The sequence below is a fragment of the Alnus glutinosa genome, chromosome 2 (genome assembly GCF_958979055.1).
Source record: "Alnus glutinosa chromosome 2, dhAlnGlut1.1, whole genome shotgun sequence".
Taxonomy (NCBI): domain Eukaryota; kingdom Viridiplantae; phylum Streptophyta; class Magnoliopsida; order Fagales; family Betulaceae; genus Alnus; species Alnus glutinosa.
The window spans coordinates 12,354,595-12,371,933 of NC_084887.1; the positions used below are offsets into that span (position 1 = coordinate 12,354,595).

Below are 17,339 nucleotides of genomic sequence, written 5' to 3' on the forward strand. Positions count from 1 at the left end.
TTTCATTTTTAATTTCGTTTCTAATTTATATATTTGTATATAATAATTAATAATTTATTATTATACTTAACCATTAATGTTTTAATCCATGTTTGTTGTCATATTCATGAATGGTTCAATAATATTTCAATCTAAATTAATCAATTAATCACTCAAAGCCTAATCTAGTAATCTTGGTTCCATCTTATGTTATTATTATTATTTTATCCAAATTGTTTTGAGGTTATAAATAATACACTCCTTAATTATTAATCATACAATAAATAATACACTCCTTGTTTTTAAAACATAATGCATTGTTAGATCATACTTAATCATACAATGATACAAAATAAGCATTGTTGATATAATTACTACCAGGGGTTTCCCCCCCCCCCCCCAAAAAAAAAAAAATCTTAAAAAAAATAAAATAAATTAAATTTTACCCCTAAATTTTTTTATTTTTTTAGTTTTGGCCCCCCCAAATCCTAAATCCTAGCTCCGCACCTGATTATTACATTATATAATAAAGATATACTATGTCATATCACTTAAGATTTTATATCGTATAAATTGTTAGATCATATGATTATGTTCAAATTATGTGTTTATTGTATATAATTATAACTTATAACCTAATTTTTATAGTTTACAACTTTATATTACTATGAATTGTATACTTATGAGTTATAATTTATATATATATATTCACATATGAATCTTTATATCATATTCATACGAATTGTTAGATCATATTACATAATTTACATGATTATACCATACTTAGTCACTAATCATACGAAATGATGAATCGTATTTTTATTATATAATGAAGATACACTATACCATATCAATATATCACTTAACTTCTAAGATTAAGTATCATATAAATTGTTATATTAGTTACAACTTATAACATAATATTTATAGTTTATATTACTATGCATTGTATATTTATGAGTTCGGATTTATGAATTATCTGACATAGATCATACTTAATTATACAAAGACACAAAATAAGTATTGTTGATATCATTATTATATCATATATTGTACCATATGACATGAGATTTAATATCATATAAATTGTTAGATCATATTTAAATTTAATAAAATGAATTCTTAACTCATATCACCTCGCTATTGCTGTTAGATCATAGTACATTGATAAAACTTGGATCACATTTAATTATACAATAATACAAAATAAGTATTGTTGATATCATTATTACATTATACATTGTGTCATATTACATGAGATTTAATATCATATAAATTGTTAGATCATACTTAAATTTAATCAAATCAATTGTTAGATCATATCACATAGCTATTGTTGTTAGATCATAGTACATTGTTAGAACTTAGATCACACTTAATTATACAATGATACAAAATAAGTATTGTTGATATCATTATTATGTTATATAATAAATATATAATGTGCTATATCACATAAAATTTAATATCATATAAATTGTTGGAACCTATGCATTTCATATAAATTATAGTGATAATACATATAATCATATGTACTTGTGGAGCAAACTTTTTCTGGATGATTTTATAAAAGATCTATGATATCTCAAAATATATATATAATATAATGATATGAATTATAATAATTATACTTAATTTGTGGTTATAAGAAACACATTATTGATTTTAATGTTAATCAATTGATTTTGGATTATACAAATTACTTTGTCATTGTATATGATATGATTATTTGAATAATACAATTAAATATCAAGCTTTTTATTAAATCATATGATTAATAATTTATTGTTAATTCAACAATCATTAGATATTTAATTATTAGACTTAGAGTCTTAGTCTCTTAGATCATATAAAATATAATCATATTAATTATCTTTTATAATTAAATTATATATTATATAAACTTATAGATATAACTAATAATTATATATTGTATAACAATAATTAATTATTGTTAATTAATAAGTGATATACTAAATAAGTTGTTTTTATCAATATATATGCATATATTTATTAATAAATATATACGGGTCGAGCTAATAAGCGAGTCGAGCCTTTTTACGAGCATGTTCGCGAACTTTAAACGAGCAAGCCGGGTTTTATACGGGTATGTATCATTTAATAATCGAGTATAGTTTCGTGTCCACGAGTAGCTCATTTAATAACTGAGTCGGGCACGAGCCGAGCCTTATCGAGCCGAGCCCGAGCGAGCTCACGGGTAGCTTTGCTTCGTTTACATCCCTAGATGGATCCTTTGGAAAACTGACTATTGTTGAAGTTGGATGTTCAAATTCCAAAGGTCTCAGGATTAAGATGAACTTTTTCCCCAGCTCATGCAGAGCCTTCTGTAGCATTCCCTCAGATCTGCATCAGTCAGAGGTTCAGTGGTGAATTTCCTCAGTTATCTTGCAGACCAGTTGCTTAGAGGATGTCAATCTGCGGATAACGAGGTTCAGGCTTTGCAAAATTAGGAGATTGAAGATCATTCAGTCCATGGTTCCCGGCTTCCTGAGCTAGAAGTCAAAGCAGTACAAATCCAGCTTTTACGGATTTATCTCCGTTACTTGATTTCAGTGGATCAACAGGATTTGGTACTTGGAGGATTTTTATTCCTCTTTTTGGGCCATTTGCAGACGTTTCTCTACTTTCCTATTGTTTTGGATTTCAGAACGTTTTTGTCTGTGGATATTATTACTTCGTTTACCCTTGTCCTCCTGAGACATTAAGGGGGAGTAATTGTTGTATGGTTTTCCTCATTACTTTGTTTTACCCTTTGTCCCTTTGTGATAAAAAGGGGAAGTAATTTTTATTTGGACCTGGAATATATTTCCAAACCGATCAAGTGAATTTTGTCCCAGAATGGCCAAAGGGGGAGTTTGTTAGTATTTTGGCCTCATTCTGTGTTTGGACAAAATCATTTATGTGTAAAGATGCTGTAAACAAGTGAAAAATTGAAATGACTTCTAAAAGTAAAATGTGTGCATAAGTGTCAACAAAAATTAAGGCACAGCGGAAAGTAAATGACATAGATTTTTGTTGAAGAAGTGGAAACTCAGTTAAGAGAAAAACAACTCCGGGGCAGCCAAACCCAGGAATTCCACTATTTAGAAGACAAAGCTAGATACAAGATAGTAACACTCACGTGTACCGATGCAGTGGTCGTACCTTGATCTCTGACGTGTAACCCAACACGAACGCTTCCCAACCAGGTTCACCTACCTGAAGGAGTCTTCAATGGAACTCCTTACCTTAGAGCCGACCTCAAAGATAGACTTCGATTTATAGCGTAGCACACTTGAAAAACGGCTCTAGAGGAAATAACACGTCTCTAAGCTCTAATGGAATTCACACCGAATTCATGTAGCTCTAAGTGCCCAAGGACCCTTATTTATAGTCTGGGGGTCAGAATGAGCGTCAGGCAAAATAAGCCTGTGAGCTGTCCGGACGGTGGACCATGACCGTCCGGACGGACAACTGTACGACAGGATTTTCTGAAATTTTCGTAGAGAAATCTTTCCTGTATAAGAACATCGTCCGGACGGACGCACGTCCGCTGCAAGTAATTTCCATAACAGGCTTCGTGCGTCCGGACCAAGTGGCATGAGCGTCCGGATAGCTAAACTTCAGCACGCAATTTCCATATCTAATGCGTGTGCGTCCGGACCATAAGGGGGAGACGTCTGGACGGTTGAAGTCGAATCGTCAGTTACCATATACGATGCATCAGTGTCCGGACCACAGCTGTCAGATGTCTGGACGGTATACCACATCGTCTGGATGGTTGATTAATCTTCCCTTTCTTGGAACTTGGAAAGAATCAGTGAACCGTTCGAGAACTGATAGGCGTCCGGACGTGCTGCTGAAATGTCCGGACGGTGCAAGCTGGCACAGAAGCTTTTCGATACAGTGAAGTGTCCTGACAGAAGAAGCACGTCGTCCGGACGGATGATGCTGGACTGTCTGGCATTCGGACGGGATGACACATTGTCTGAACGGATGGAGCAGTAGACAGATGGGCGTCCGGACGGGATTACACATTGTCCGGACGGCTGACAGGGAACTTTGAAATTCTTCTAACTTCACTCTGAACAGTGGAATCCCTGCTTGCAGCATCCTTACATATAAGTGATTTTGTCCAAACACAGAATGAGGCCAAAATACTAACAACAGGGATTCCACTTGTCAGAGCATTTTCAGAAGACTCTGCACTGCGAAAAAGATAGAAGACTTCAAACTCCTTATCAGCCGTCCGGACGCTCAATTGTCCATTGCTCCATTCATCCGGACGACGTGTCATACAGTCCGGACGCCAAACAGACCAACATCATCCGTCCGGACCCTCCACTGTATCGAGAAGCTTTTGTTCCATCTTGCATCCGTCCGGACCTCTAAGCAGCCCGTTTGGACGTCCATCAGTAATCGATCAGCTTCAGATTCTTTCCAAGTTTAGAATATGGGAAGATTGATACACCGTCCGGACGCACTCAAAAATAAGGCAAGAATCGTAATTCAAATATCACCGTCCGGACGTTAGTCAGCATTGGTCCGGACGCGCGCTCATCAGTTAAGGAAATCGCCGATTTGACTTCAACCGTCCGGACGTCTACCTCTCATGGTCCAAACGCACGCATAGCAGATATGGAAATTGCGTGTTGAAGAATTGCTGTCCGGACGTTCTTCCCCCTTGGTCTGGACGCGCAAAGCCTTATATGGAAATTACTTGCAGCGGACGTGCGACCGTCCGGACGTCAGTGTCTCACCGTCCGGACGGGGCTCTTAAACAGGAAAGATTTTCTACAAAATTTTTGGAAAATCCTGTCGCACAGTTGTCCGTCCGGACGGCGTCCGTACATATTACAGCAGTTGCCCATTCTGTACCTCAGCCTATAAATAGAGGTCCCTGGGCATTGAGAACTGCAAGAATTTGATATTGAATTCCACAAGAGCTCAGAGAAGTTCAAGATCCCTCTGAAGCTGTTACAAGTGTGCTGCGCTACATCTGAAGTCTATCTTAGAGGTCGACTCTAAGGTAAATGATTCCATTGAAGACCCCTTCAGGTAGGAGACCTGGCTGGGAGGCGTTCATGTTGGGTTACACGTTAGAGAGCAAGGTACGACCACTGTATCAGGGGTTTGTGAGTGTTACTACTTTGTATCTAGTCTTGTCTTCTAAATAGTGGATATCCTGGGTTTAGCTGCCCCAGGGTGGTTTTTCTCTTAATTGAGTTTCCACTTCGTCAACAAAATATTTGTCTCCTTTAATTCCACATTTAATCTTTTGTTGCACACTGTTCACACACACTTGTTAAAATTAGAAGTCAATTTAATTTCTCATGAATGCCTCCCAACTAGGTCTCCTACCTGAAGGAGTCTTCATTGGAATACTTAACCTTAGGGCCAGCCCCTAAGATAGACTTCAGATCAGTGCAGCAACAATACACATAGAGCAATGGCTTCAGAGAGACTCACTCAGCACAATAACCTCACAATTTAACTCTCTAAGCACTAAGGAATTCAATACCGAATTCTTGCAGTTCTCAAGCCTAGAGACCTTTATTTATAGGCTACAGGTTCAAATGAGCGTCTGGCTTGAAAAACCTAGGTGCCATCTGGACGGTAGATAAAGGGCGTCCGGACAGACAACTGTGCAATTGACTTTCCAAAATGTTGCTGAAATTCTTACCTGATTTGAGCCTCGTCGGGATGGTGGTGCCCTGTTGTCCTGACGGTCGCACTTCAGCTGCATGCAATTTCCATATTAAGGCTTTGCTCGTCCGGACCAAGGGAATGGTCGTCCAGACAATTGATCAGATGCACGCAATTTCCATATCAGTAGCTCGCGTGTCCGGACCATGAAGATCGGCGTCCGGACGTCTAGATTTTGAATGCAATACTTGCCTAATGGATGAGCGCATCCAGGCAGGAATTCACATTGTCCAGACGGTTGTAGCGATCTTCCCATATCTGTGTTTTGGAAAGAAATCCGATAGCTGGTCGAACACTGAGTGTCGTCAGGACGTGCTGCTGAAATGTTCGGACGGATGCAAGCTGGAACAGTTCGAAGCTTCTCGACACAGAGGATGGTCCGGACGGATGTAAGCTTAAAAAATAAATGGACTTCTAAATTTAACAGTGTGTGTAAACAATGTGCAACAAAATATTAAATGCGGAATTTAAAGGAGACAAATATTTTGTTGACGAAGTGGAAACTCAATTAAGAGAAAAACAACTCTGGGGCAGCCAAACCCAGGATATCCACTATTCGAAGACAAAGCTAGATACAAAGCAGTAACACTCACATACCCCTGATGCAATGGTCGTACCTTGCTCTCTAATGTGTAACCCAACACGAACGCTTCCCAACCTGGTCTCCTACCTGAAGGGGTCTTCAATGGAATCCGTTACCTTAGGGCCAACCCCTAAGATAGACTTCACAACTGACCAAATCACACACTTGGCAAGGTTTTAGAGGAAATATCACGTCTCTAAGCTGTAGAGAATTCACCACCGAATTCTGTGTTGAATGCATGCCTAGAGCCTCTTATTTACAGGCTTAGGAAACCCTATTTTGAGTCAAAAATGAATTCTGTGGCACGCGTGTCTGGACGGGAGCCAGGGCCGTCCGGACGGGTCAAGTTTTTCTTGTCCGGAAAGTAATTCTGAAATTTTCTGAAGGGCCGTCCGGACGGGCAAATCATTACGTCTGGACGGAGGCTGCACGGATGCTATTAATGGCCGTCCAGACACTCATATTATAGAAATTTTTCTTAGCTTTCCAATGAAGCCAATTTCGTCCCAATCCGATATTTGAGTAAAAAGTTATAACCAAAATACCCGAGGATGTTCGGACGGCTTGACCAAGCATCCGGATGGTCAACTGCAACCGCCTTTCCAAAGTAGCATTGAAAGCTTCCATACAAGGCCGCGTCTGGACGGTGTTGCCCTAGCGTCCAGACGGTTGCACTTCGACGGCACATAATTACCATAATAAGGCTTTGGAGCATCCGGACCAGGAGGATGGTCGTCCGGACGGTTGAACTGGTGCACACAATTTCCATATATGAAGCTTGATCATCCGGACCATGAAGGCTGACGTCCGGACGGTTGAACTTCGTATGCACGTTCTTTCCTTATAGAGGACTTCGTCCGGACTGGATCACATATCGTCCAGATGGTAGTAGCCGTCTTCCCATAACTGTCTTGAGTCAGAAACCCTAATGCTTGTCAAACACTGAATGGCATCCGAACGGTATAGCCACGTGGTCTGGACGGATGCGCTGGAACAATGGGGTCTTCTTAAACTCTGAAGAGCGTCCGGACAATTTGCCATTACGTCCAGACGGATGAAACCTTGAACTGTTCGAAGCATCTAGACACTGATGGGCGTCCGGATGGAAAGATCTCGTCGTCCGGACGGATGTTGCTAACTGATGAGCGTCCGAACGGAATACCACGTCGTCCGGACGGCTAATAGGGAACCGAAATAAATCCTTGAAAACTTCACAGAATCTTCTCGAAGAACATAGCTCAAGAGTAGACTCTAGATAAAGCAACATCCCTGTAAAAGCAGCAACATTACATAAAAGTAATTTTGTCCAACAGAATGCAGCCAACACAAAAACTAACATAAGTGTTTAATGAAATACACAAAATGTCAGCACAAGTTTAAAATTGTACCAATACAAACAATAATATGTAAAAAAAAAATTAGTCCTCATCATTAGGCTTGGGGTGATGATACTGCAGGCACTCCCTGATGTCAATCTGACACTGTTCAACATGCTCTCCTATTAGATTAACTTCATGCTGGAGAGCTCCCATGGATGACATAAGCTGAGTAAATGCAGCTTCTATATCAAATGTAGGGGGCACAACCTGTGATGATGATGTAGCTGCTGGTGGGGGAACTGGTGGAGGCTGAGGAACACCGCCTTGAGCCCTATGCCACAATTGCGCATTCGACTTCATAAGGGTCTGAATGCCAAGAGGATCTGTGAAAAATGAAAATTGACTTCTAAAATATGGCAAGTGTGTGTGTGCACAACGTGTTAAAAAAATAATGCGGAAATAAAATAACACAAGATTTTTGTTAACGAAATGGAAACTCAAGATGAAAAAAACCACTCCGAGGCAGCCAAACCCATGATATCCACTATTCAGAAGACAAGACTAGTTACAAGATAGTAGCACTCACATACCACTGATGCAGTGGTCGTACCTTGCACTCTAACGTATAACCCAACACGAACGCCTCCCAACCACGGCTCCTACTTGAAGGGGTCTTCAATGGAATCCTTTACCTTAGGGCCAACTCCTAAAATAGACTTCAAGTTAAGCGCATCAACAGCACACACAACAACGACTTTAGAGAGATCAACTCAACTCAATAACCTCACAATATAGCTCTCTAAGCACTAGTGGAATTCAATACCGAATTCTTGGAGTTCTCAAGCCAAGGGACCTCTATTTATAGGCTGAGGGTTCAAATGAGCGTCTGGCTTGATAAAACTGGGTGTCGTCCGGACAGTGGTCATAGGTCGTCCAAACAAACAAATGTGCGATTGAAATTCCAAAAATTTAGGTGAAAATCTTTCCTATTTGAGAACCGCGTCCGGATGGTGTTGCTTTTTCGTCCGGACAGTCGCACGTCCGCTGCAAGTAATTTCCATATAGAGGCTTTGCGCATCCGGACCCGGAGGATGGTCGTCCGGACGGTTGAACTGATGCACACAATTTCCATATTTGATGTACGCTCGTCCGGACCATGCTGACTGGCGTCCAGACGTCTGGATTTAAATTGTGATACTTGCCTTATGGATGAGCGTGTTCGGACTGGGTGTCGTCCGGACAGGCTGCTGAAACGTCCAGGCGGATGCAAGCAGGAGTAGTTCGAAGCTTCTCGACACAGAGGAAGGTCCGTACGGAAAGTTCTCATCGTCCGGATGGATGATGCTTTAGACTGATGTGAGTCTGGACGATATGACACGTCGTCCAGACGGCTGGTAGGGAACCGAATTTTCTGACTTGTAAACTGCGCAAAATCTTCTGGAAGCACTTCTGAATAGTGGTATCCTTATTAAGAAGTATTATTACAAAGAATGATTTTGTCCAACGGAATTTGGCCAATTACAAACTAACAAACTCCCTCTTTGGCATTTTTGGGACAAAAATCACTTGACCGGTTAAAAATACAATCCTGGTCCAAATCAAAAATTACTCCCCCTTTTTGTCACAAAGGGACAAAGGGTAAAACAAAGTAATGAGAAAAACCACACAACAGTTACTCCCCCCCAATGTCTGAGAAGTACAAGGGTAAACAGAGTAATAACATTCGTAGAGAAGAGTCTGCAAGTGGCCCAAAAGAGAGGAACAAAAATCCTCCAAGTACCAAATCTCGCTAATCCACTGAATTCAAGTAACGGAGAGAAATCCATATAAAAAATTGGATTTGTACTACTTCGGCTTCTAGCTCAGGAAGCCACGTACCATGGACAAAAAAAAAAACCTTCAATCTCTTGATTTTGCAGAGCCTGACACTGATTATCCGCAGATTGACATCCTCTAAGCAACTGGTATGCTAGATAAATGAGGAGATTCACCACTGAACCTCTAATTGATGCAGATCTAAGGGAATGCTACAGAAGGCTCTGCATGAGTTAGGGGAAAAAGCACATCTGAATCCAGAGACCTTTGGAATTTAAACATTAAACTTCAACAACGGTCAGTTTTCCAAAGGATCCATCTGTTAGATATTGTGCTGGGAGCTGCTGGACAACATATTCTTGAAAAGATTCAAGCATAAATATTTCCAAAAATAACACCACAAAGAAATATTAGATCCTGTTAGTTTCAAAAAGAATGTGGTATTATGACAGCTGTCAATTGGATGCCCAAGTATTACAATAGCAAAGATCGCAATCCAAATAACGCAGATATATCAGGAGAAATCCGCAAGAAAAACACACAACATGACATGATAAATCAATAAAAATGCAAAGATGTGTGTATTACAGAGAAAGGGATGCAAGTCGTAAACTTGAAGAGATCTTGTCAAGACAAGTCACTTAACCATCCGGACAGCTACTACTAGAACAGCATATGACAAGATTGCGCTCATCCGGACATAAGAATAGGTCCGTCCGGACGCTTCACACTGAAAATCTGAAGCTGGAGAAAAATTTGCAAAAAAATATTTTTCCTTAAAGAAACACGTATTTATAATCTACTGATGAAACAGTCAAATAGCATTGCAAAAATATGCAAAGATATAAATGAGAGTTATGTATTCAATAAGCACAAATTTTCCTGCAGATAGAAATTTTAAATAGATTACTCAACTCATGCAATGCGTGTGTGTGTGAAGACTTTTCCCATAAGGTATGACTTTCACCGATATGACAAAAAGCAACCAGATTTTCTAGACAAGAGAGAAAATCAGTGAAAGATTAGTCAAAAGTCAAACCTTATTCAGTACTAGGGCCTAGCCACCCTCATCTGATACACTCCCCCAAGATGCAGCATCCAATTGTTTTACTTCTACCATGAAGGACAAGGTAAATATTTTACTTGTACCATGAAGGACAAGGCATATTTTAGCACATAAGCAGAAAATATACATATATCGTGCAAAATTCATAAAAGTAACTTCTTGATTCTTTTGATGCTGTAACCTAGAGAGAATGCTAGAATTTTTAGGTTCTAGGTTCAACTAGCATTTAGTCAATTTGGCCATCTTATCAAAAACCTCTTCTTTTATCTAGAATTTCTAGAAGCAAAAAGTGAGAGAAGGAAAAGATGTACCTTAGGGGAATCTTAGATAGTGCACATTTTCATCGCATGAGGAAAGTAACTATCTATCATTAAGATGCAACAGGAAAACTTAGCAGATATCATGCATAAATTCTCAATCATATATAAGCATATTTAATCAATGCACAATGAACTGAGATATCAGGCAAAAACACATGCAATATCTGAAATGATATAAAAAATAAATAAAAAAATTCCGCATCTTTTTCACCCCACCCCCCCCTATTTTTTTTGTTGAAAAATGAGACAAAAAAAAAAAAACAACAAAGACATGCTTATGGAAAAGGAAATGACATCTATTCTCTAGCATGTAAGGTAAAGCCAAACCTGTCCTCATGGAGAGAGGTTTAGAAATACCAAGACAGAAAAGCAACCGGCCGACGTGCTTTAACTGTCATTCCCAAAAGATATCTATAGAAGTTTCTCAAGATAACAAGAGAAAATGTGGGGGATAAACACAACTGGTTCCTAGATTGCATAATAAGCAACAAGTAAAGATCAAGCAATCAAACCTGATGCCTTAGGATTAGGAACCAAATCCTAGGCATGAACACCTTCTGCTTCTAGGTGCGTCCATTCCCCCTTAAAGGGTGAATGGTCTCATCCTTCCTTACCCATACCTTCTCTACCTGTGAGGCAGGGGTGTGAGCCATGTCCCAATTGATCAGTCTGACGAGGACATTCTTCATCATATTGACAAGCCATTCATTGGTCTGATTCTTCTTGATGTGGCCATACCTACCACAGTGATGGCATGAAGGAGAATCCCTTAGAGGATAATCCGTTGTAGCCGAAAAGCATGATGAAGCTTGGAAGGTTTAGAGCTAGACTTACCTGTCTTTTGCTCTGTTTTCTTGATCCAAGGCTGCTGATGTCGGATCTGAAGGCAGTGAGGCCTGATGTGTCCAAAGACACAACAATGATAGCAGGTAGCTTGACTTTGTTTGCTGAAAATGCTTCTTGAAGGGCACTGCAAATTTAAGATTAGCACTTTCACAAATAACAAAGTCCTTACCTCTTTGAGATATATGCCTTCTATGGGGCGGAACATATTTATCTGAAGAGGTTTTCTCAATACAGCCCTTTCTTGATTCCTCATACTTTTTCCAAGGTCTGTGGGATTTTAACAGATAACACTTTGGTCTAATATGACCAACCTTCCCACAATGATGACATATAAGAACAAACTTACCTTGTGTTCCTGAATCCTTAGAGTTAGGCTTCACACAGTTATTTAAGCAAGAATTTTTGGAACAAGCTGCATCTACTATCACAGGCTTAATATCAACAGAATCTAATTCAGAATCGGAACCATGTGAAGTAGAAGTACTTAAATCATCAACAGTTAAATCAGGCTTGTTGGAAACATCTGAGTGAATACAAAGCATGCTCTTCAAATTATCACTTGAGAATTTTTCCAATTTATTCTCGAGAGCATCAATAATATTAAGCAGCATGGTATTTTCAGATTTCAAAGAGTCAATCAAAACAAGTGATTCAGACAATTGCATAATCAAAGACTCTTTTTCTTGCTTCACCTTTTTAAGCTCTTTATGAGAAACTTTAGAATGTTGAGCATTTTTCAATGTATTAAAAACCTTAAAGAGCTTAATATCAGAATCCTCATTAGATATCTGAGAAGAATTCATGATAAAAGGTGTATTCAAAAAGTAGAAGTCACAAGAGATGAGGATCACACTCAAGAAATAAATCCTTAACAGAGTGTACCCTCTTTGATACCAATTGAAAAATGAAAATTGACTTCTAAAATATGGCAAGTGTGTGTGTGCACAACGTGTTAACAAAATAATGTGGAAGTAAAATAACACAAGATTTTTGTTAACAAAGTGGAAACTCAAGATGAGAAAAACCACTCCAGAGCAGCCAAACCCAGGATATCCACTATTCAGAAGACAAGACTAGTTACAAGATAGTAGCACTCACATACCCCTGATTTAGTGGTTGTACCTTGCACTCTAAAGTGTAACCCAACACGAACACCTCCCAACCAGGTCTCCTACCTGAAGGGATCTTCAATGGAATCCTTTACCTTAGGGCCAACCCCTAAGATAGACTTCAAGTTAAGCGTAGCAACAGCACATACATCAACGGCTTTAGAGAGATCAACTCAGCTCAATAACCTCACAATATAACTCTCTAAGCACTAGTGGAATTCAATACCGAATTCTTGCAGTTCTCAAGCCTAGAGACCTCTATTTATAGGCTGAGGGTTCAAATGAGCGTCTGGCATGATAAAACTGGGCGCCGTCCAGACAGTGGCCATAGGCCGTCTGAAAAGACAACTGTGCGACTGAAATTCCAAAAGTTTATCTAAAAATCTTTCCAGTTTGAGAGCCGCGTCCGGATGGTGTTGCCCTGTCGTCCGGACGGTCGTACGTCCATTGAAAGTAATTTTCATATAGAGGCTTTCGCGCGTCCGGACCAGGAGGATGGTCGTCCGAATGGTTGAACTGATACACGCAATTTTCATATTTGATGTACACGCGTCCGGACCATGCTGACTGTGTGACGACCAGTTTTTTTTTTTTTTTATACAAACATAAAACGAGTCATCGCAGTGGCACGACTACGTGTCGCTCAGCCAACATATGGCACATGCCCCATAACATGTACCTGATAATCAGAGTATAACATACATCTATCTATGCAGCGGAAAACATAAATCTGAATAGCGGAAATTACAACTTATACATCTATCACAAGTTAATTACAACAAAGAGCCATTTAACATCTATCTGTTTGAGTCTTATTAACACTATAACAATAATGACTTAACAAAGAATAAGTGACACAAACGTCACAAGCCATACCAAACCTATAAAATAGTGGACAACCCATGGTCCAACAATTACAACCGTCGCGGTGAGCTTCAGTCATAATATCCCAAGCACACTGCTACCGACCCATCGACTATACCGTAGTACCTGCAGCCAAAGAAACATCATCTACACGGTTGTGGTGGTATCCACATCCGCATAGGTGAAATAATGAGTTCACCGCCTTAGTATACCTCATACTAAGACCTCAGTGGTATAAGACTAATTGAGTTTTCACAAAGAACCAACCTCTATTTATTTTTTAGTCGTGCGAGCACTATATTAGCCACAATTTACCAACAGCTAATGCAGCAAACACCGACTATTTAGAAAATATTTAAAACATACTATATAGCTCTGAACATATGTAGAAGTTCCAATCTACCGCTTAGAAGATTCTACATATAGACCCCTCTATAATAATACTTTTCATCGGTCGCTTGGACATATGTGCACATGATCACTCCATCATAGATATCACGTATACACACAAGTCTTAAGCAAAGAACATGGCATCTTACTCTTCCGTACTAGGACAACATCCGTCAACAAAACACTTGCAACACCATCTCTAATCGTATTTCAGCTTCATGCCTTGACGCCAGTAGATCATGAGAGCACTAGAGCTAAACTCAATCATGCTAACACGTCTTTCCTGGAGAACAAGAACAGTCAACCTTTCTACTCATAGACATGCCATTACTCGCACTCAGGCAATCATGTATCCATGTACTTTCAAGTTCAATGTATGACCTTAACACATGACTATCCGATAGAAATATACATAAGCGCTTTTCATTTAAGACACTTATGCATACCAACACGTCTAGTAAAATCTACTCATAACATAAAAACATCACTCATTAAACAATGCTATACATGATATGCATGACTGGGTCTACTGGGGCTTCGGTCCCCCGCGATGCTGATAACTGCTGTTTTACTGTGTATCCTGTTCCTTTACTGCTGTACTACTGTTGATGTATGCTCTATACTACATGCTCTATGTTCCGTGCTTGACCAGTATATATTTCACTACTGTATCATGCTCAAATCATGCAGTTGTTAAATCACGTCCTCTTAACACTAAACAAATCCAACATTTTATCCAACACTTTGAAATCATTCAAAACATATTCTCTTCAAAAAACTAAACAGTTTCAACATGACATGTTCTCAAACAATTTTACACAATTTAAATCCCAACCGCAGAACATAACACTTTAAATCAATTCAATACTTTTCACTCTTACACTATTTCTTAAACATCATTGATATAATTTAAACATAATCGAAACTAATCAAATCATCTCAAAGCATATAATTCATCGTATGGTTGGCTCGGTTTCATAAACAATATATATATTTTTATTAACCCAATACATATAAAAATATATATTTTCTCAGTGAGTGGAATACCCACCTTGGCTGCATTGGACTCACGACTCGAACTCTACATTGGAGAACCCGTTGAAGTCTCCAACTATGACACGATCCTGCAAACATTGGTAACATTAGACTATGCTATTGAACTCTATACTCTATGACACATAAACTACCCGCATGCTCACACGTCACGTCACTCACTTCTAAAGCTAGCTAAACACCTTAAGTTATTATTAGATTAGTCACTAGTTATAGGTTTGCGTCTTATCTTGTTTATTTATTATTACTATATCTTATTGTCATTGTTAACCACATATACTTAACACATTTACATGCATATGTATGTTTATGTATACACACATACACGTACACGTACAATGCTAATCAAGCTAAGCATAGCTTTATAACACACTTAAGTATTTTATAATACATAGACAAACACTAATTATCTAATTATATTACTAAATGAACCCAGAGCCTATTTATGCATTCCTACCACACACACACACACACACACACACACACACACACATATATATATATATATATATACACTTATTGACTTAAGATTATTAAGATAATTTACAACTCTTGTTCTTCTAGTCTTAACCGTTACACTTAATACTTTTACTCATATTAGTTTCTAACCATCCGAGTAGTTTAGGTTTAGGACTTAATTGGATTAAATTACAAATCCCTTGTCATCTCCATCTTTAACTATTTATTATTTTGTTATATAAACACATAAGGAATTAGGTTATAAAACCATAACCATATTCCAAAGCTCCAAGTGAATGCCTAAGCCCCACATCATCACTCTACATAATTAAGCTAAGCCAAAGAATCAAAACTTAAACAAATATCCCAAATGGTCTGTTGCAAAGAATCCAACTATAATCGATTCAACTTTATCCAACATATACTCAAAATCTTCATTTTACATATTAAGACCAACTTCTCTCACAAGTGGAAATATCCTCATACCTTCTACCAAAATCTCATAACAATAATCATCAACAAACCACCATTTACCGTCAAAATTCTATATACCTCATAACCCAATGTTCACCAAAGCCTAACATCAATTCTTAATCAACATACCCATACAAGCATAACAAGGAATCCAACCATTAATTAACTAGACCTATACATAGTTACATACTTAGGTTTACAATTAAAATCTCCAATTTATACAAATTATTAATATTAGAACCTAACCCCATTAATACCTATTTTTCATAAAAGTCATAGATAATTTAGGATTAATTAACATTCTAAATGTAATTAATCTACTAATTAACAATTTAGAGTTTTAAACACCTCAAAGCCTTAAATTAATTCAACCCATCAAGCTTAGGGATTCTTACATACTCTTCAACAACAAAATACACTCCTCAAAGTTCCAACTAAACATCATAAAAAAAAAACTCCCTAAACTACCACCAATAAATCCATAAATCCACATACATATATTCAGCCATCCTCTCCAAAATACTCCATAAATCCACATACATATATTCAGCCATCCTCTCCAAAATTCACAATAAAACCCTAGGTTTTCATCTCAAACCAAAACCCCAAATCAAACTATTTTTGCTTAGCATAAACCCTAATTTACAAGCACAATCAATAACCCATAAAACTCTAAGATTTCAACCTAAATCAACCCAAAAGGAAACCCATCCAGCTTATAGAAAAATAAGGGAAATGGAGGTGGAATCAAAGACAAGAAAGAAGAGGAAACCTTACCCATAAATCTGGAATTCTAAGCCACCTAAATCTGGAAATCCCCACCGATTTTCGTTGGAAATCACATCACATCGCCAGAGATCGTGTCTCCAAGGTTCACCGGTGACGACGCACCAGAAGTCGCGCCCTTAGTCCCACCGACGTCGTCTGGTTCTACCGTTGTTGACCCACTAGTCGGGTCCCACTCGGGCGTTCACCAGCTGAGCCAAAGAGAAGAGGAATGGTAATGCACGGGGAGAGAAAGAAGAAAGAAGGGAAAAGAAAGAAAGGGGAAGGGCTGATCTGTGCGGGAGAACAAAGAGGAGAAAAAGGAAGAAAAGAAAAGAAAAATCTGAAGGAGAGAAGTGTGCTGCTTGTGTGTGTTTCTCATTGTTTATTGATGGGAATCACGTCTAAGTAAGAAGAGTGAGCCATGTGAAACCAAAAAGAAAAGAAATAAGTGTGGGGCCTATCCTAAGTGAGAAAAGTCAACAAGTGGGGAAAAATGGGAGAGGGATGCGTGAACCAAGGAAAAGAGGAGCCAAGGTTATGTGATTACCAAGATACCCCTCAAGATTAAGTAGAAATGAGAATAAAGTG

General features: G+C 38.5%; 1 long non-coding RNA gene across 1 annotated transcript; it reads right to left on the reverse strand.

The window, feature by feature from the left end:
* Positions 1-13,380: 13,380 nt before the first annotated feature.
* On the reverse strand, positions 13,381-17,053 carry LOC133861331 (uncharacterized). The gene is made up of 3 exons (XR_009898998.1): positions 16,761-17,053; positions 15,049-15,121; positions 13,381-13,754 (listed from the first exon to the last, which is right to left on the reverse strand). It is a non-coding gene; the product is annotated as an uncharacterized LOC133861331 (long non-coding RNA).
* Between the last annotated feature and the right edge of the window lie 286 nt (positions 17,054-17,339).